Source organism: Lissotriton helveticus, chromosome 8, assembly GCF_964261635.1.
Source record: "Lissotriton helveticus chromosome 8, aLisHel1.1, whole genome shotgun sequence".
NCBI classification, from domain to species: Eukaryota; Metazoa; Chordata; class Amphibia; order Caudata; family Salamandridae; genus Lissotriton; species Lissotriton helveticus.
In genome coordinates, this window is record NC_136069.1 from 767,256,814 (window position 1) to 767,279,215 (window position 22,402).

Here is a 22,402-nt window from a genome sequence, read left to right on the forward strand (position 1 = left end):
TAGAATCAAATTTAAAACACTGTGCATCGTCTACAAGTCATTACATCAGCAAGCGCCTCAATTTTTGTGTGACCATCTTACCCCATACATTCCTACTCGGACGCTACGATCAGCAAGACAGAATGATCTGGTAGTGCCACGGACCAGGCTGGTCAACTGGGGAGACAGACGTTTCCTAGTTGCCGCCCCAAAGCTATGGAACACACTCCCGCAAACCATAAGATCTAGCCCAAATCTCATGCTCTTCAGGAAGAAACTGAAGACATGGTTATTCGACCTCTGAAAATTGTAAGATCACAAAACTAAAAGATCACATAGGAGAGTATTAAAAGTACAGCGCCAAGACGCCTGCGGGCATTTGTTCGCGCTTAATAAATGTTAAAAATAAATAAATAAAATAAATAAACCGACAGTCCTTAGCCACAGAGCAAAGCTTGAGCAATATTCAGTCCACTGACGGTGACTGGTCGTCAGCAGTAAGGGAACGCCACCGCAGTGCCAAGCTCACACCCACCGAGTGACTCAGCCTACCCTGGAATGGGAGATATCCCGAGAGGGGATCTAGGGAATGCTCAGATCCACTGACAGGAGGGTGGCCCTACAACCACCGGGGAAATCTGAACAATGCCCAAAACATGGCTGCTTATGAGTGGAAGAGAGAGTAGCCATACAACATCCTTAGGAAATATGATTATGAGTGAGTGAATAAAAATAGTTTTGGCAAAACATGCCAAATTCGACCCAAGGATAAATATTGTGAGCTGAGCCAATTTCTCCAATTTTCACATACGTGCTCAGCAGGGCAGATTTTGCCAAATTTCACAGGGCCCAATTCACAGAACTAATTTAAGACACAATCCTAAACTTACTACGTTCGGTATTCCAGAAGGCATTTAATAGTAGTAAAGTTAGGATTTTGTCTTAAGTATGTCTTAAGCCTGTCCTAAGTTTGTCTTAAGTCTGTCTTAAGTCTGTCTTAAGTCTGTCTTAAGTCTGTCCTAAGTTTGTCTTAAGTTCGTCTTAAGTTTGTCTTAAGACTCTTAAGTCTGTCTTGTCAAACTTAAGACAAAATCCTAACTTTACTACTACTAAATGCCTTCTGTGAATACCAAAAACAGTAGGACAGACTTAAGACAGACTTAAGACAAACTTAGGACAGACTTAAGACAGACTTAAGACAGACTTAAGACAAACTTAAGACAAACTTAAGACAAACTTAAGACAGACTTAAGACAGACTTAAGACAGACTTAAGATAGACTTAAGACAAATTTAAGACAAACGTAGGACAGACTTAAGACAGACTTAAGACAAAATCCTAACTTTACTACTACTAAATGCCTTCTGTGAATACCAAAAGTAGTAAGTTTAAGATTTTGTCTTAAATTAGTTCTGTGAATTGGGCCCACAGTTTCACACATGGGTCCCCTCCACATAAATAGTAAAGCACTGCAAACCATCATGAAACCTCACAAACTGGTGAATTTCCGTATATGTGGAAGAAAATGATTTGTGGTGTTTCTCACTTCCGTCTTTTGAAAAACAAATAAATCAACCAGAGCAATGTGTGACCTGCAATTCTTCATTGATGACACAAATCTGAATCCTGTTTTTTTGCATTACTCTTCGTACCATCTGCCGTAATGTTGCAGTTGTTGATTAATTTGTATATCATGCATAAGCAGCTGTCTGTGTGACCCTTTGAGGAATGAAATTATTACCATGCTCTTACCCTGAATCAGTCTTCTTCATTCAGCCGATTTTATGCTGGCGATGCTGAAGGTAATAAGAACCACTGACTAGAAAGATGTTAATCCTGACAAACTGCCTGAGTATTACGCTGAACCGCAGCTAGATTGAATTCTGTCTCCCGCGACACATCCAGCAGCGCTGGTGATAGCAGCGGGTCTCTTCTAAGTGTCATACATGGCGGATGGACTCCTGGCACACATTTATGAAAGAGCATGTGCACCCCCTAGTGACCTCATTCCATATTTTCCTAAAATTGCATGATACCACTGCAATGCGGAGTTATCCAAATAAAGCGAAAGGTTAAACAGGAAAATGAAAGAAAAACAAAGCTTGGACGGAAATCACTTCCAGATGTGCACTGCGTTACGATAAATCACTCCAGATGTGCACTGCGTTTAGGATTACAGACCCTCAAAAAACAAGTGACAGCAGAAGAATATCTAGATAAAAAAGTACTCAGTCTGTCACGCCGCCAGTGAAGCATCCAGTTCCTGTGTGCACATCTTCTGTCCAGTCCTTCCGCATGCATACTTTTGAATCCATATCGATTCCAAAAGGCCCTCGCATGGCGAGGGCAGCACATGCGCTGCTAATGCCAGGCGAGACCTAAAAAGGGCTGCATAGACAGTGATACTGTTAAGAAGAAACATGGTTGAAGTAACATCAATCAGAGCTCATCGAATCATGCTGTTCTGAATGAGTTAGTATATAGGGGGCCAGGGGGAAGGATGCATGTGAGGTGGGATGCTGTGAGCTAGGATGCCTCCAAATGGTTTGATGCAAGAACAGGTTTAGTATAACGCTCATAGATTAATCCCCCGGATACTGTTACTATGAGGTAATGGTATAGTGTAGTATTTGGCCGATGACAAGGGGCAGAGGAGAGGAATGAAAAGGGCCAATGATGCTACAGAAGGCTTAGAGCAATAATGGGATTAGTTTAATTTTCAAGGAAAATCTTTTGATTGGTATACAATCTCTTCTGAGGATACTCGTTACATCTAAGGGCAGTAATGAGCCCACCTTAAGCCAAATGAATTGTACAAATATGAATTGAGTAATTAACTTGATTGTTGATTTGTTCATCCTTTCTTTTAAACTGTAAGGGCTGGCAGTAGGGGGGGCTTCATATATGTTTTTACTGTAATCATTTTAACTAATCATACAGTCAATACAAATTCTATTCGATTATTAATTTGTAAGCAAGTGTGTAATCTATACTACTATAATAAAGGAAGAACTTTCAGCCTTTGAGGCGGGTAAACTCGAGAACCACAGCGCCAACCAACACACCCGATACACCGTTGGAATCGTCAGGGTGTGTAGATGGTTATAGGCTATATAAATTTAAAAAAAACGTTATTTAAAACATTTACAGTAAAAAAAAAAGTAGTCCCTTCAAAGTAGCGCCGGCCACGACGTGCGTGCTCACGTCAGGAGCGTGGGGAGGAGCGGCGTCCAGGAGTGCGACGAGGAGCGGCGGACATGGTGCGGGGGAGGAGCGGTGACGTGAGGAGCAGCGGACAGGCCAGCGGCGGTGCGAGCAGCGGACATAGCGGACAGGCCAGCGGCGGTGCGAGCAGCTGACAGGCGGGAGGAGCGGCGGCTCAGGTAAGGGGACCCATGTCGGGGCAGGCGGGGGTCGGGGCAGGCGGGGGACGGGCCGGGCGGGGTACCGGCCGGGCGGTGGCCCGGGCTGCTGCACAATGTCTGGGCAGGCGGGGGTCGGGGAAGCCTGTTGCACCCGGACAAGGTCGGGACGGGCTGCTAGTGAGCCATAAACGGTCTATTTGTTCTTTTGCAGCATTTCACTTTAAGCCAAATGAGCACAAACTCATTACAGCACCTCCCAACAGCACAGCAGGTGCTGCAACATTTCGACACTGATTGTAACCTTTTTATCATGTGAGTCGCTCCAAAATAATACTTAAGGCAAATATTGACTTCATATAGGAATGGTATATCATATTGTGTCTTCTCAGATTTGACTCACTGTGCTGAACAAGTACAAGAGTGACCCCCTCCTTCCTACTATATAATAATATGACTATACTGATTCAGCTCTTATATCTCTTAAATTTCAACATTCTCAAATATCCTGAAAATTCAGTACCTCTACCTGATTTCAAAGTGGGCACTGCAATTGCAATCTGCCGCTTACATCACTGCACTTCATGGGCGTTGCACTAATGTTAATAGCATGCGAATACTTGGCAAAAAACAAAAAAATCATAATATCAGTTAACGAAACAAGCCACAGAAATGTTGCTCATTGTGTAACATTGCACAGTTATATGTTATATTAATTCTCTATGCTACTGGTCAGTACAAGTGACTAGAGAACGTTCCCAATGTCCACCAGACCAACAATACATGAATTAATAAATCCAAAATTAAACACAGGAGTGTTTCATATGGGAGGAAAACAGATAGAGGTCATTTTCACATAAATGTGCAGTTGAGAGCACAAATAACCTGGAGAATGGAGACATGCTGAAAGGGTGGAATGAAGCGATACTAAAGGGGATGATGGACCGAGCATGTGAGCAAATCAAACACTCACCCCCAGTCAACTGATCTGGGTTGAATCCATCACCATTCTTTAGCTCACTCCACCACCCCAGTTCAGACATGGCCATATGCAAATCAATCTGACCCTGTGCCTCATGGGAACAGTCCAGCCCGAACTGCCAAGCCATGTCTTCCCTGGACGGAAACAAGCATCCGGGGACCGGTTTAGGGTTCATAACACTCATCAGCCAGGCTATCTTGAATCCAGTGGCAGAGTGAGCAAGGGACCCACGTCTGGGCATACCCTGCCAACTCAGGGCGAACAAAGAGATACCAAAGGGGATGATGGACGGAGCGTTTGAGCAAATCAAACACTCACACCCATTCAACTGATCAGGGTTTAATTCATCACCATTCTTTAGCTCACTCTACCACCCCAGTTTAGACATGGCCATATGCAAATCAGACTGACCCTGTGCCTCATGGGAACAGTCCAGCCCGAACTGCCAAGCCATGCCTTCCCTGGACCGGAAACAAGCATCCTGGGACCGGTTTCAGGTTCATAACCCTCATCAGCCAGGCTATTGTGAATCCAGTGGCAGAGTGAGCAAGGGAACCACATCTGGGCATACCCTGCCAACTCAGGGCGAACAAAGCGATACCAAGGGGGATGATGGATGGAGCGTTTGAGCAAATCAAACGCTCACCACCAGCCAACTGATCTGGGTTTAATCTAGGGGTGGGCGGACATCTCCGTTCAGCCCACAGAATGTGCGGAGATTTGACCCTTCTGCCTTTCGCAATGAAGGCTGAGAAACAAGGCAAATACCCGCACACTCGGGGACGTAACAGAAGTTGGTCGTCCGCCTCCCGCGCACCTCCCGCCTGCAATATTAAATTACATTAAAAAGCCTAAAATAAGATTTAAATAAAACATACCTTATCCCGGGGTCATGCTTGTCCATCTAGCCTTCTTCTTGGAACTGAGCATGCGCGGGAGCCTGGGCATGCGCATTCCTGTCGGGGTCCCTTGGGTCCCTTGCTCACTCTACCACTGGATTCAAGATAGCCTGGCTGATGAGGATTATGAATCCGAAACCGGTCCCAGGATGCTTGTTTCCAGTCCAGGGAAGACATTGCTTGGCAGTTCAAGCTGACTGTTCCCATGAGGCACAGTAAGTAATTTTTTTTGTTGTTGTTGTTTTTTTGCTGATTACATTTTCCTCACAAGGTGTGTCATCGGCAGTGTCACGGATGTCCAGTTTGCCTACAGACAAGTTATTTGCATCATTAGTCCTGTGTACTTGGATTAGATTGGTTTCCAAGACAATTTTTCTTTAAAGCTTTTTCCCAGTAGTTGTGATGTCCTGTGTTATCCAGCTTTTGTCGCGCTGAGGGGTTGATATCACCTGGGGTGAACTTCTAGCTGTAGGGCTAGGGCTTCCCTTGCTGTTGTTGTCAGTCTGTGAGCCAATATACTGTAGAGGCTGTAAGGGCTGGGATGGTTCAATAGGTTGCTGTAAACCTGATAATTCATTGATGTTTGAAAGTAAGGTATCCCCCACATTTTTTAGGAGGCACAGGGTCAAACTGATTTGCATATGGCCATGTCTGAACTGAGGTGGTGGAGTGAGCTAAAGAGTGATGATGAATTAAACCCAGATCAGTTGACTGGGGGTGAGTGTTTGATTTGCTCAAACACTCCTTCCATCATCCCCTTTAGTATAGCGAAAGGGTGGAATGGACAGATGTTTAGCCAGCTGTTATTAAAGATTTATTCTTTTCATAATGCAACACATCCACCAAATAATACAATGACATATATAGAACAAGTTAAGGAATCATTTATTAGAAACATCATACTATAGAATCAGCATTTTCTAATTGGAAGTATTGAGAATTGAGTCCTGCAGATGAGATGATGTTATGCCTAGTGAAGCGTATACTGAAAGTGTACAAAATTATTTTTGTGGACTAATGTGTATTCCACTGGAAGTGAGCCCACCAGAAATCCTGTTCCCTTTTCCATACACATTGCTGTAGCTTGTCCTATTTAGAGGCCCAACACAAGAGGCATGATAGGTGTGCTATTTGCAAAATTGTTAATTTACAAATGCATCAGTCCTGTAATTAATGTATAATCTACTCTGAAAGAATATAGCACCTCTTGCAAAAATGAAATTCTCTATCGGAGAAGAACCATACTACCCATGTACAATCTCTACCATAGTGAATAATGCAAAATATTTTAGAAATGGCGGTCTCTAGTTGGCATTGGTTTGCACTTCTATCCAAGTAGGGACCATTCTTCCTAGCCATGGTAAGAGGGATACACTTCTAAAATAACCCTGCTCACCCCCTTGTTAGCTTGGCACAAGCAGACAGGCTTGTCTCAGATGCAGTGTGTAAAGCATTTGGGCTTGCATACAGTAACACAGTGAAAACACTACAAATTGACACCACACCAATTTAGAAAAATAAGCAAAACTTTATCTAAACCAAAAAGACCAAATACGACTAAACTCCAACATACAATAATGTAAAAATAGTTACTTTGCAAGATAACCTCTAAATTGCAGAATTATCCCGAAAACACAGTTCTTCCAATTTGGTAGCTCCGTCCGGAGCTACTGTGATGCTGAAAATGACAGAATCTAACAGTTTCAGCCAACTGAGTCGGTACAGACCAGCTAAAGAGTTCCCAGACTCGTAGACAGTACCTTTCTCATTGCGGATGATCCCTTTGGTACAAGTCGGTCGGGGCAACCGTCATGGTTGCGATGTGAAGTGGAAGCTGTGCAAGGTGCACTGCCCTCGCGGTGTGGTGCAGGCAGCGGCTCAGTGATGGTCATCCAAAGGGTTTGGCTAGACTAGGTCTTACTATGCAGATTGAGGCGGTGCTCGATATGGTGCTGGACGGTCAAGGTGCAGTTGACAGAGCCAGTCGATGTTCGGGTCGGGCAGCGACAGTGTCGGTGACGTCCGGGCGAGGCAGTGTGGCGTGCGGTGCCCACAGGATGCGGTGTAAGCAGTTGCTCGGTGACGGTTGCCCAGCGACATCGGTGAGACCAGGGATGCAGTGCCAAGTGTGGCGGTGTCTTCGGCTGTGTCTTTAGGACACGGAACCAGTGATGGACTCAGTGACAAAGTCGACTGCTCTTTTCTTTTGCGGAGACTGAAACCAACTTCTCCAGAGATGGTACCTAGTAGGATGGTGAAGTCTTTGCTGATCCGAAGGCTTCTTGAACAGGGGGCAAACTCTACCTCAAGCCCTTGGAGATACATTGTCAAGCAGGATGCGCACACAGTTCCTCTCCTTGGCAGAAACATCTACTGCAGGCCAACCCCAGACAGCACACAGCAAAGGGGCAGTACACCTCCTCCAGTATCTTCCAGCTCTTCTCCTTGGCAGTGGTTCCTATTGAAGTCAAAACATGATTTAAATTTCAGGGGTCTGGGCCCCACTTTTTATAGCACAAATTCCCTTGTTCTCTGGGGGCAGAGAAGCTCTTTGCCCAGGCCAAGTCAGTTCTGTATACTAAACTTTATTTTCCTATCTTCTTCCCATGGGCAGTTATACTTATAAGATGTTCTAAGTAAACTTGCCATTCTATGCTGTGGGACAGATAGCCTTTCAATAGTGAAAAACAGAATTAGCAGTATTTCACTATCAGGACAAGCCACACACATCAGGGCATGTCCTACCTTTCACATACACTGCATCATGCCCACAGGGGTACCTTGGGCCTAACTTAGGCGTGACTCACATGTAAGGAAAGGGAAGGTTAGGGGCTGGCGAGTGGGTGTACTTGCCAAGTTGACATGGCAGTATGAACTGCACACAGCACTGCAATAACAGGCCTAAGACCCTTTTGCAAGGCTGCTTGTGTGGGTGGCACAATCAGTGTTGCAAGCCCACTAGCAGCATTTGGTTTGCAGGCCCTGGGCACAAACAGTGCACTATACTAGGGACTTAACAGTAAACCAAATAAGCTAATTATGGAAACACTAATCCATGACAACAATTTACAGAGGGAGCACTTACACTTTGGCACTGATCAGCAGTGGCAAAGTGCCCAAATCATCTAGACCAGCAAAAATGAAGTCCAACACACGGTAAAAAACACAGGAGGCAAAAGCTTAAAATACAGGAGAAACCCACATCAAGGGTGTCAGGTCTAACAAATATTTATTACAAATGATATCCTTTTGGCTACCCCACAACAAGCACTCTAGTGAGAAAGAGTGCCACATATAATAATTGCAGTCTGGTTTGTCTTTCTAATCCTAGGTGTGAATAGAATATTTTATAGCATTGTGAACAAGAACTATCAATTCTTTTGAGGACCCAGAGATGAAGATTATTCAGTCTCCTCTTCACCTTTATTCTCAGCAGCCAGAAACGACATATATAAAATATTTTTTAAAGATGGCAAGAATTACAATAACCTAAGACTAAATGTGTCCCGATAGCGACTTTTAGTTGTTAAATATGTGGGTATGCCAATATTGACCAAGACCAGGTAATAGAAAATAATATTTTTGAGAAACATACTGTTAGTTAGTCAGGGCACTCCCACCAAAATTATTCATAAAGAACTGAGCATGTCCTTTATTACAGATTTGTTTCATGCTAGTCCGCTTTTACTGTAATGTTCTGTGTGGCACAAGGAGGATTTACATTTTAACAGGCTCACACTTCATACATCAGGATTGTTTGCTTTCAAATAATGTATCCCAAATCTTATGGCTACAATACATTAAAAAATCTATTAGGAATTAGGGTGACCAGGTCTATTTACCAACCCCAGGGACATAGTTAAAAGTGATCTTGCTTGGGTCAACAGGGCTTTCTCCGAAAGGGTTGCTGCTGAACAGGAGAATTCTGCTTTAACAAAGCAGACCATTCGCAAGTCGGACCTGGTCAAATCTGCCAGAGGGATAGACCCCTATCTCCTTCTGAACATGCCCAAAAGGCAACATCATTACTGACACTTTTGAGGTTGACCATTTTTCACCAGCTCTTTTTTCCAATTGGGGCTTGGTATAAACCATCAAATTTGCCTGTTTGCGACTGTCACAACATTTCGATTTGTGACACCATGCATGTATTACTTATGTGCCAGAAATGTTCTAATCTTCAGCACAAGTATATCAGGCCTCTTCTGATCTCTGAACATTTCAGACAAATTAGACCTGCATATCTCTTCTTACAGCTGCTAGAAACATCCACATAGTGTTTTTGTTGTACCTGTTTTCTTTCTGGTGTCCTACCTGTAAGCTATTAATTACTGGAATTTTAGGAACTTGCTCTTCTAGGACAATGATGGTAATTTTAGTATTTATCTAATTTTTAATTATTTGTTTTATGTACTGATGTAAGTTTCTCTAAACTTGTATTCAATGCATGTTTACTGATGCATGCTTATTTTAGATATATTGCTGCTGCTCGATCGGATGTACACTTTTATGACTTTATCGAAAATCGAATAAAGGTAATGAACTGAACTACAGTAACCATGAGTACAAAGAGACCACAAATCACAGCAGAGCACAATAGTACAACCAATCAACATGAAGTAGTCCATGTAAGACATCATGTTCAATAGAAATCTTCCTCTTCTTTCTGCGAGGTTGTAGTGTAATGCGAATGTTGTAACCGCCAGAGTTATTCCTACTTTTGGTCTGAAACTAGAAAAAATAAAGTGCTAAATATTGAATATCAATAAATAAACTTAAAATTAAGGGAGGGTTAACACTGATATATTACATTTTAAAATTAACATCCGTGTTCACAAATGCTATAAAATGTTCTATTCTATGTCAGGACCGGAGGCTTCAGATTAAGCAGGTTTAAAACGTATTAACAACTAAGAAAAATGGACTACATACTGGCTTATTTAAGAATTCCTTAAACATAGAATTGGAGGACCATGCTGATGATGTGTTCTAAGTATGCACCTACATTAAATTAATTAAATACTACCACTACACTGGCAGAGTGATCCCTGTAAATAGAAATATCAATGCAGGGTTAAGATAGAATCACCCAAAACGGACAAGGAAACAGGGGCATAAGGGCATGCAAAAGATATTAATAATTGATCTGAGAAGATGATCTAAATTCTTCTGTTAAAAATAATGTTATATTCCACTGAGAAGCATGCTATGTAATCTGTTTGGTAGCACATTTTGTTCTTTTTGATATGAAAATAACAACTTCTTCAGCAGAAAAATGTGTCTTGAGACCTAAAGCTCTGATGTCTGAAACCCTTTTACAAGAAGATAAACAAAGTAAAATAATTAATGGGTCTAACAGTTGTTTCTGGAAAGATATTTGTTATCTGGCCAAGCCTGAAAGAATTATAATACTTTAGAAATATCCCTTAGAGGTGAGTATTTAGAACAAGAAGGAGAAGAGAATCTAATGCCTCTTAAGACCTTAGTAATAAGGGAATGTTTACCAATGGGATGTTCAGCTACTGGTAAATGACCTGCCAGGATTACTGAATAATTTAACATTTGTATAGGAAAGTATTTTTCTATATATTTTAAAATAATATTGCATTTCATATTGTAACGGTTTTTAATAACTATACAATAAAGAATTTATACCATTATACCTACTGAATAATGAGAATTTATAGTTCTTGAAGAAAGTCCCTCAGAAGCAAGAAGTTGCAAAATGTTTACCACAAAGGTGACATCTGCTTTCACAGGATCCAAATCCCATTCAAAGGGGAAACAACATTAACAACGCAGTCAGAACAATGTGTGACGTTACCACGCAAGTGTTACCATGCTTGCCTTTACCACACATATGCCTTTACCACGCATATTCCTTTACCAAGCATGCCTTTACAACAACGTTTGTGGTAAAGGCATATACATGGTGGGGGGTGGGAGATGTTGGAGACTTGGAGGGGCTTCCTCATGCCCGGATGAGATTGGAAGGAGCAGGAAGGATCGGTACGCAGTTTGGTGAGCAGTTTTTTGTTTTTAGAGCTGTGGTCGGGATACTTTTTAGGGTGTGGGGCCAGATTTTAGTGCACGGGAAAGGGTTTAGGGTAGTTTTTTAGGACTGGAGTCCGGTTTAGGGCTCAGGGCAGAAGACTAGGGTGTTTTTAGGGCTATGGGGGGTCGGTGGTTTCAGGGTTGGGAGCCTGTTTTACAGATCAGGGCGGGAGGATGGGCTGTTTTAGGGCAGGGGCGGTGTTTATTTTTATGGCTGGGTTTTAAGGCGCAGGGCATGGGGCTGGGGTGTAATCTTTACCACGCATGTCCCTTTATCAATCATGCCTTTACAAGAACATTTGTTGTAAAGACATGCTTGGTATAGGCATATGTGATAAAGACGCGGTCGTGGTAAAGACTGTGTTGTTAAGGCATGTGATGTAAGCACATGAGTGGTTCCATCATACAACCAATTCAAAGCACCAGCCAGACCATCTGTTCAAGGTTGGTCGATATCTCCTATCTGTAGAGTCAGACCAGGCCTTGTCAAAGAGGTTAAAATCTTGTTTCTAAAGTCCTAACACTTGCCAGCATGTCCAGAAAGTCTCAATCTTATTAGATGATATTTGGAATTTAGAAATCAATGGGTAGGTTTGATTCATAGAGTCTAGAAGAAAACAGGGACACACTGGAAGATTGCACAGGAGTTGGCAAGAGAGCTACAGAAGAACATGGACCCAACTCGGCATTCTCCAAAGAGGATTTATGAGGATCACCTCTGATTTCTGTATCCTGATTCTAAGACTACTCACCGGATCATAGAAAAGGGTGGGAAGCAACTTCCATTCCTGCGTAAAGGCATCTGTTTTTTTGAGCCAATGGATTCGGTCTCCAGCTGAAGTAGATAGGAAGCTGAAATGTCGGACGAGAGTCAAAGAGGTCTAGCTTACAAGCGCCCCAAAACTTGATTATCTTGCAGAATAATGAAGAATCCAGTTACCACTGTCTGGAAACTCTGAGATTTCTTTTTTTTTTTTTAATTCTTTTTATTTTCAGAGAGAAAACCAACAGAGAGTGGTCACACACAGGGCAGAGCAACATTATAAGTTATACATCTTCAGGAATAAACATGAATTAAAATCTGGCGAATCAGTATCCATCAGGAGTCTAAGTCCATTTCGTACATTACCATAAACATCAATCAATTAGCTCATCAACAGTCGTAATCGTGGGGGGCTCACAAATGTTTCCCCTGTATTCATTCCATTTAGACCACACAGCTACCCATTTCCTCTGGCACCCCCTAGCCACATACACCGTCTTTTCCTGAACCATGCTCCAGTCCATATCTTTCTGCCAAGCCCCTAGTGTTGGTGGTGTGGCAGCCCCCCACATCCTCACGATGTTTCTCTTTGCCATTGCCAGACCCAGTGTGGCCCACAGTTTGTGTTTCGCTGGGAGGTCTGAGGGTTCCCATATGTTAAGGATGCACCTCTTTGCCTCAGATCGCAGTTCCACCCCCCACACGGCCCTCATACAGTTAAGTACCCGTGTCCAATAGGCATGTACCTCCCGGCATTCCCACAATATGTGCAGAAAGGTTCCCACCTCCCCACACCCCCTACGACAGAGTCCTTCGTCGCTGCACCCCATCAGGACTAACCTGGTACCAGAGATGTACACTCTGTGCAGGATCTTCAACTGAATCAATCATAGTTTAGCTGATATTGCTATTTCCCTGGGGATGCTTGCGCCTCGCGCCATTCTTCATCTTCAATCTCGAGTCAGTCTGCCTCCCACTTCTTACTAAGGGCTAGTAATGGATCCGGAGTATGATTAATGAGCTTTTTGTATGTGAGCGATATGGCCTTCTCTGGGAGGTGGCCATCCAGTAATCTATCTTCTAGTGGCAAGGGCTCTGGGAGTTGCGTCTCAGGAGGAATATTGGCCTGCAGTGCATGTCGGACCTGCATGTAACGGAAGTGTTCCGTCCGGGCTAGATCATATGTGTGCTGAAGGGTATCAGATGTGAATACTCCCTCAGGGCCCCATAAATCCTTGATACGAGAAATACCTATGAGATCCCAGTTTCTAAATCCTTTCTTGCGGCTAAGAGTGTCTAGCTTCTCTGAAACCCACAGTGGGGTTGCCTGGGTAAGTCTACCAGCCCAGCCCAGTTTCTTGTGGACTATATGCCACAGCTGGACAGAGTGTTTGGTTGGCCCTGTTAGTCGGTATCTTCCTGGTCTGGAGTAGAGAGCCGCCTCGAAGTTTCCTCCTGGAAGAAGCCATTTGTCCATCTCGTTCCCTGGGTCATTCCCTGCACAGTATGCACCCTGATTAATGGCCGACAGATGCGTCGCCCAGTAATATTTTCTGATATCTGGGAGTGCTATCCCCCCATCAAACCAGCCCAATGTGAGTTTCTGGAGGGAGATACGAGGTGTACAAGTCCAGAGAAGGTCCCTCTGGGTTGCCTCAATAGCGGCGTTTGTTGTTGACAACGACTTGAGCCAATTGGTCTGTATACAGGAGTTTCACCCAGCTAACAAAGTTTGGGCCAAACCCCAACTTTCGAAGTACTGCCATCATGTAATCTCTGAGATTTCTTGAGTTCTAATCCGCAACTTTGTTTTTTTTCCCAGGAAGTTGAGCGCTGCTAGAATGACATGTTGAACAAAAAAAGCCAATACTGCTACACGAATTTTGAAGTATTATTCTATTCTAAACACACGATCAAAACACTATGCAAGAGGGACATTTTTTTCTCAGTTATTTTTCAATTTAGCATTTTATTTGCACATTTTTTATTTGGTATTTTTAAACACATTTATAGATTTTCAAAAAAACATATTATACAACACATCACGAGAATATCAAAAACAACAATTTCTTTTTTTCATACCTCATTCATACTCATTCATACAGGGGGGAATTTTTTCTAGGCACACTCAACACTTTCATCAAAATCACAATCTAGAAAAATGAGATACTGTATTTATACAATTTATATACACTTTTTTGAAGAAACCATAGGGTATCAGTAGAGATATAAATCGTTATTGTCACATTATTAATCTATTCTCTTATGGTTTCGGTGTGACAACGTCACAGAAGCAGGTCTACGCGTTTCGAACTCTTTTAGTGTAGAGTTCTCGTCAGGACCATAGACTGTAATGGAAAACAGAGAAACCTCTGTTAAAGTATATCATTTTATGTCAAAGAAAGCTACTTTTGGCTCTACACCCAGACCTCTGTCTCTTACCTCTCTAAATGTCAAACGGGATGTGTTCCTAAAAACTAAGTGGATAAAATACAATACAACAAAATCTGAGTCTCTAGCTCTGACACAATTGTCAAAAGATACTTCTGTGATAATTAAACAAGCAGATAAAGGTGGGTCTATCGTGATATGGGACCGCCAATTGTACATTAACGAAGTTAAGAGACAATTAAACGACACGGATTGCTATCGTAAATTGAACAAAGACCCCACAATGGAATTTAAACATCAACTGCATGCCATTATTGATGAAGCTTTCCAACAAGGTTTTCTTGGAAAGAAGGAATTCGAATATCTAAAAATACAACATCCCAGGATTCCGCTTTTCTATGTATTACCGAAAGTACATAAGGATGCAAACTGCCCACCATTCATTCCATATGTAAAATCGTATGTGAGAGATACAACGGACTTCATTAACTCACTAGAAAACATACAATATGATAAAACAAACGATTGGATGGTAACAATGGACATAACATCCCTGTATACAAAAATACCGCAAGACGAGGGCATACAGGTGTTGAAATCCTGTTTGGAAACTAGAGAAAAACCAGAAAAAGTACCAACGGACTTTATTATACAGCTGGCACAATTTGCTTTGAAACATAATTATTTTCACTTCGATGGGGAGTTTTACCTCCAAATAGGTGGGGTGGCAATGGGTTGTCCCTTTGCCCCAGAATTAGCCGTCCTCTTTATGTCATGCTATGAGAATAAATTCATCTATCAAGACAATCCATTTGGACATGCAATCAGTCATTGGAGTCGTTACATTGACGACGTCTTCTTTGTGTGGTCTGGGTCTGAAGAAGAACTGAAACATTTTAATAAATGGCTTAATAACAGAACACATGAAATACAATTCAGTCTAATGAACTCCCAAATAAAAATACCATTCCTTGATGTAGAGGTATACCCTTCGGATGAAGGAGGTTTAATCACAACCCTATATAAAAAAGAAACTGTGCATTTTTCTAGCAATCATCCGCGTAGCCTAAAGGAGAACCTAAGGATCCGAAGAAATTGCCAAAATAAACAAGAATATGAGAAACATGCCGAGAAATTGACCCTGAATCTTATTGACCGTGGATACCCCAAAAAACTTCTATGCCGTTCAAAAAAACAGGCATGGTGGACTCCGCGAGAACATCTTCTGGAGAAAAAAGAAAAAAAGAAAGAAACTGGATCGAACAGTATTGGTCACCACATTCTGTCCAAACTCGAACAAGTTGAAAAAGGTGGTAAATAGTAACTGGCATTTGGTTAAACATCTAAGTGATGAATTAAAAAATCCACCCCTATTTGCATTCAAAAAAGAATCCAGCCTAGCAAATAAACTAGTCAGAGCCGCATTACCAACAAAACAACAACCGAATTTAAGAAGTATGATTGGATTACCTCCAGTGATAGGACACCACAAATGTGGAGGATGCAATTGTTGTGATTCCACGGAAGAGGGTTCAATTTTCAAACATAATGTAACAACTTGGAAACATAACACGTTCACAAATTGTAAAACCCGATATGTGATCTATGGGATTAGATGTCCTTGTAATTCTCTGTATATCGGCAAAACCAATCAAGAGATCCGTGTAAGAATTCAACAGCACAAGTCAAGGATAAAACGAAAGGTACCCAATGCCCCACTGGTAAATCATTGGCAACAAAAGAATCATGGAGACAATGATCTACGATGGACTGTAATAACAAAAATTGAACAAGACCAGAGAGGAGGAGACCTTGATAAAAAATTATCTAAACAAGAAGCAATGATGATTGTAAGATTCAACACGGCAATCAATGGGTTAAATGAACTTTCGGAGATGTTCAAACTATAGCCCCATTCATACATCTAGAGCGTAGCTATTGGCAAGGATCCCATATCAAAGATGGCAGCCACAAATAGACTAAGTACCCAAAACATATCACACAAAAAGGAAAAACGCTCTAAACCCAGAGCGTGAAGTCCGACGATCCACCCATTAAATATACTGAATATAGGACACCATCCATACCACTCAATCCAAGTGATGTACACACGAGCCCACTGCTCTAAGAACGAGTATGACCAGGCCAAGATGGCGCCCGTAATTCCGAAAAAGTCATGTGACCTACACACATAAACAACACAGCGTCTCGCTAAGCGCTCACTCCAGATTGAGAGCCGGCATTCAGAGAGAACACGCCACAACTAATCGGTACGTGAAGGAATCAAGATGAGTTTGAACTCAGGGTACATGTCTCGTTAATCGCACAACGAGTGAAAAATGTATTCTTGCCCTCTAGGTGTGCTGTGAACCCTGCGAACAAATCCGCCGACTGACCCTCGTAAAGCGTCCAAGAAATAAGGGCTGATTAATCTGGTAAGATTGTTCCACTTGTTCCACCATAATGCACAAAAAAACAACAAACAAGAGACCAACATCCTTACACTTATCACTGTTTATTGTTCACAGAAAGAAATGAACATCTGTCATCCCTAAGTAAGTATGTAAGAAAATGTGTGTAACGCTGAATGACTGATAATTGGCAGCATGTATAAAACCGGATATATTTATTACACAGGTGGTCCCGCTTCGCGGACATTGGCTAACTTAGGAACACATCCCATTTGACATTTAGAGAGGTAAGAGACAGAGGTCTGGGTGTAGAGCCAAAAGTAGCTTTCTTTGACATAAAATGATATACTTTAACAGAGGTTTCTCTGTTTTCCATTACAGTCTATGGTCCTGACGAGAACTCTACACTAAAAGAGTTCGAAACGCGTAGACCTGCTTCTGTGACGTTGTCACACCGAAACCATAAGAGAATAGATTAATAATGTGACAATAACGATTTATATCTCTACTGATACCCTATGGTTTCTTCAAAAAAGTGTATATAAATTGTATAAATACAGTATCTCATTTTTCTAGATTGTGATTTTGATGAAAGTGTTGAGTGTGCCTAGAAAAAATTCCCCCCTGTATGAATGAGTATGAATGAGGTATGAAAAAAAGAAATTGTTGTTTTTGATATTATTGTGATGTGTTGTATAATATGTTTTTTTGAAAATCTATAAATGTGTTTAAAAATACCAAATCAAAAATGTGCAAATAAAATGCAAAATTGAAAAATAACTGAGAAAAAAATGTCCCTCTTGCATAGTGTTTTGATCGTGTGTTTAGAATAGAATAATACTTCAAAATTCGTGTAGCAGTATTGGCTTTTTTTGTTCGATATACTAAAAGGCAGGGTTTGGCCTTACTGCTTGGGAGCCCATACCCAGTGGTGATTTATAGTTGTGATAGCAGGCAATAGCCTGTGTGGTAGCCCCTCTTCGCGGAATTGTGGGTAACTGTGAGTAGTTGAATTGTTCATTCTCCCTTGAGAAGTAGGAACTTGGTCCTGCGCCGTTTTTTTTGATTCAATATTTATTATTTGATGAGTGTGAGTGAGTGTGATAAGAGTGTGATAAGAGTATAGTGAAAGCATGTCAGAAAATGAGGCATTCGCCTACAGTGAAGATCATATAAAGAAGCTGTTGGCGGCTCCACCCCTCTTTGCTTCGGCCTCTTTAAGTGTGTCAGCACAAAATCAAAATGAGACAGAAAAACTCCTAAGATTGAAGAAAAAACAGATCCGCACAGACCTACATGGTCACTTCCTGCTCCAGCACTTGCGAGCTGGAACCATCCCAGGAGGACTACAGATCAAAAATGTACCTGTCATTTTTACAGAAGACCCCATATATAAAAAGGGTTATAGTTTCATAGAAACGAAATGTAGTAGAGACCTCATGGTCTTAACCATTGAGACAGCACAAAGATTATCAAAGGACCAATTGGAAGAAATAGAAAACCTTCAAACAAATATTGCTGCAAACCAATTAATTACTGATGCCAAAGGGTTACTTGAAAAAGTAGAAAAGGAAATCAGTGAATTCAAGGATTATACCATTAACCAAAAGACCAACCAATTCGATAAAGATCAAAAGAATTTCAATATAGAGAAGGTATATCCGTATCTTCAACAAGATTTTTATTCACGACCGGATTCTCGAAAATACCTACAGGAGTATCAAGGAAGATCTTCTCAAAAATATACCACTTTTTCGGATACTTCATCCTCAGGCAGCAGCAACGAAGGAGATAACACAGATCCTCGATTGGATGGTAACAATGGACATAACATCCCTGTATACAAAAATACCGCAAGACGAGGGCATACAGGTGTTGAAATCCTGTTTGGAAACTAGAGAAAAACCAGAAAAAGTACCAACGACTTTATTATACAGCTGGCACAATTTGCTTTGAAACATAATTATTTTCACTTCGATGGGGAGTTTTACCTCCAAATAGGTGGGGTGGCAATGGGTTGTCCCTTTGCCCCAGAATTAGCCGTCCTCTTTATGTCATGCTATGAGAATAAATTCATATATCAAGACAATCCATTTGGATATGCAATCAGTCATTGGAGTCGTTACATTGACGACGTCTTCTTTGTGTGGTCTGGGTCTGAAGAAGAACTGAAACATTTTAATAAATGGCTTAATAACAGAACACATGAAATACAATTCAGTCTAATGTACTCCCAAATCAAAATACCATTCCTTGATGTAGAGGTATACCCTTCGGATGAAGGAGGTTTAATCACAACCCTATATAAAAAAGAAACTGATCGAAACAGATCATTGCATTTTTCTAGCAATCATCCGCGTAGCCTAAAGGAGAACCTGCCATATGGGCAGTACCTAAGGATCCGAAGAAATTGCCAAAATAAACAAGAATATGAGAAACATGCAGAGAAATTGACCCTGAATCTTATTGACCGTGGATACCCCAAAAAACTTCTACGCCGTTCAAAAAAACGGGCATGGTGGACTCCGCGAGAACATCTTCTGGAGAAAAAAGAAAAAAAGAAACTGGATCGAACAGTATTGGTCACCACATTCTGTCCAAACTCGAACAAGTTGAAAAAGGTGGTAAATAGTAACTGGCATTTGGTTAAACATCTAAGTGATGAATTAAAAAATCCACCCCTATTTGCATTCAAAAAAGAATCCAGCCTAGCAAATAAACTAGTCAGAGCCGCATTACCAACAAAACAACAACCGAATTTAAGAAGTATGATTGGATTACCTCCAGTGATAGGACACCATAAATGTGGAGGATGCAATTGTTGTGATTCCACGGAAGAGGGTTCAATTTTCAAACATAATGAAACAACTTGGAAACATAACACGTTCACAAATTGTAAAACCCGATCTGTGATCTATGGGATTAGATGTCCTTGTAATTCTCTGTATATCGGCAAAACCAATCAAGAGATCCGTGTAAGAATTCAACAGCACAAGTCAAGGATAAAAAGAAAGGTACCCAATGCCCCACTGGTAAATCATTGGCAACAAAAGAATCATGGAGACAATGATCTACGATGGACTGTAATAACAAAAATTGAACAAGACCAGAGAGGAGGAGACCTTGATAAAAAATTATCTAAACAAGAAGCAATGATGATTGTAAGATTCAACACGGCAATCAATGGGTTAAATGAACTTTCGGAGATGTTCAAACTATAGCCCCATTCATACATCTAGAGCGTAGCTATTGGCAAGGATCCCATATCAAAGATGGCCGCCACAAATAGACTAAGTACCCAAAACATATCACACAAAAAGGAAAAACGCTCTAAACCCAGAGCGTGAAGTCCGACGATCCACCCATTAAATATACTGAATATAGGACACCATCCATACCACTCAATCCAAGTGATGTACACACGAGCCCACTGCTCTAAGAACGAGTATGACCAGGCCAAGATGGCGCCCGTAATTCCGAAAAAGTCATGTGACCTACACACATAAACAACACAGCGTCTCGCTAAGCGCTCACTCCAGATTGAGAGCCGGCATTCAGAGAGAACACGCCACAACTAATCGGTACGTGAAGGAATCAAGATGAGTTTGAACTCAGGGTACATGTCTCGTTAATCGCACAACGAGTGAAAAATGTATTCTTGCCCTCTAGGTGTGCTGTGAACCCTGCGAACAAATCCGCCGACTGACCCTCGTAAAGCGTCCAAGAAATAAGGGCTGATTAATCTGGTAAGATTGTTCCACTTGTTCCACCATAATGCACAAAAAAACAACAAACAAGAGACCAACATCCTTACACTTATCACTGTTTATTGTTCACAGAAAGAAATGAACATCTGTCATCCCTAAGTAAGTATGTAAGAAAATGTGTGTAACGCTGAATGACTGATAATTGGCAGCATGTATAAAACCGGATATATTTATTACACAGGTGGTCCCGCTTCGCGGACATTGGCTAACTTAGGAACACATCCCGTTTGACATTTAGAGAGGTAAGAGACAGAGGTCTGGGTGTAGAGCCAAAAGTAGCTTTCTTTGACATAAAATGATATACTTTAACAGAGGTTTCTCTGTTTTCCATTACAGTCTATGGTCCTGACGAGAACTCTACACTAAAAGAGTTCGAAACGCGTAGACCTGCTTCTGTGACGTTGTCACACCGAAACCATAAGAGAATAGATTAATAATGTGACAATAACGATTTATATCTCTACTGATACCCTATGGTTTCTTCAAAAAAGTGTATATAAATTGTATAAATACAGTATCTCATTCTTCTAGATTGTGATTTTGATGAAAGTGTTGAGTGTGCCTAGAAAAAATTCCCCCCTGTATGAATGAGTATGAATGAGGTATGAAAAAAAGAAATTGTTGTTTTTGATATTCTCGTGATGTGTTGTATAATATGTTTTTTTGAAAATCTATAAATGTGTTTAAAAATACCAAATCAAAAATGTGCAAATAAAATGCAAAATTGAAAAATAACTGAGAAAAAAATGTCCCTCTTGCATAGTGTTTTGATCGTGTGTTTAGAATAGAATAATACTTCAAAATTTGTGTAGCATTATTGGCTTTTTTTGTTCGATATACTAAAAGGCAGGGTTTGGCCTTACTGCTTGGGAGCCCATACCCAGTGGTGATTTATAGAATGACATGTTGAGCATGAGGCATTAATGCCATACCTCTTTGGCTATCTTAGCCAACAGACACAACTTTGTTCTTGCTAGACGACTGACATATTGTACTGCAGAAATGTTGTCCATTTTCAAATGGATAAAACATTGAGATTTTTGAGGGGAAAGAGATCATACAGCAAAAGATCCAGCTAAAGGTTCCAAACAGTTAATTTGGAGAGTGACTTATTGAAGGGACCATTTGCTTCATGCTTTTACTTCTCCACAACTTTCACCACAACCAGATCCACTGGAATCAAATTTTATCACAATGCCTAAAATTCCAGGTTTCCATGTGATCAAACTACCATTGTAATTCTTGAAGAACTTCTAGAGATAGTTGTATTTGGTCTGAAAAAGAAAGACCTTATCTTACATGATGAATTGTACATTTTTTAACCACTTGTGGGCACGATCGTACAAACGTCCCTGGAAAATAAATTGTATTGGAAATGATAAAAGATATACTATTCTTAATAACCAACGAAGAGTGAGTACATTTTTTGTGAGAATGTTTTGAATTTCTTTATTGATGGCTTGAATCTTTTGAATTGGTAAAGATAAAGTGGTTGAGAGGAAACCTATGGCAGAACCCAAGAAAAACAATTGCTTTATTTATTTATTTATTTTTATGCTTGTATAGCGCAGGATTCGACCCCCGAAGGGGTATCTCCGCGTTTGGTTCTCCATAAGTGCATGAAAAAGAACTTTAGGGAGGCACAAGAATTTGCGTTTTTAATGTTTTCCTAAAGGCAAAATGGTTAACAGTTTGTCTCAGACTGAGGGGAAGTTTGTTCCAGAGGGTAGGGCCCATATACGAAAGTGCACGGCCACCCTGCCTTGCCTTTCTAATTGAGGGAACCTGTAGCAA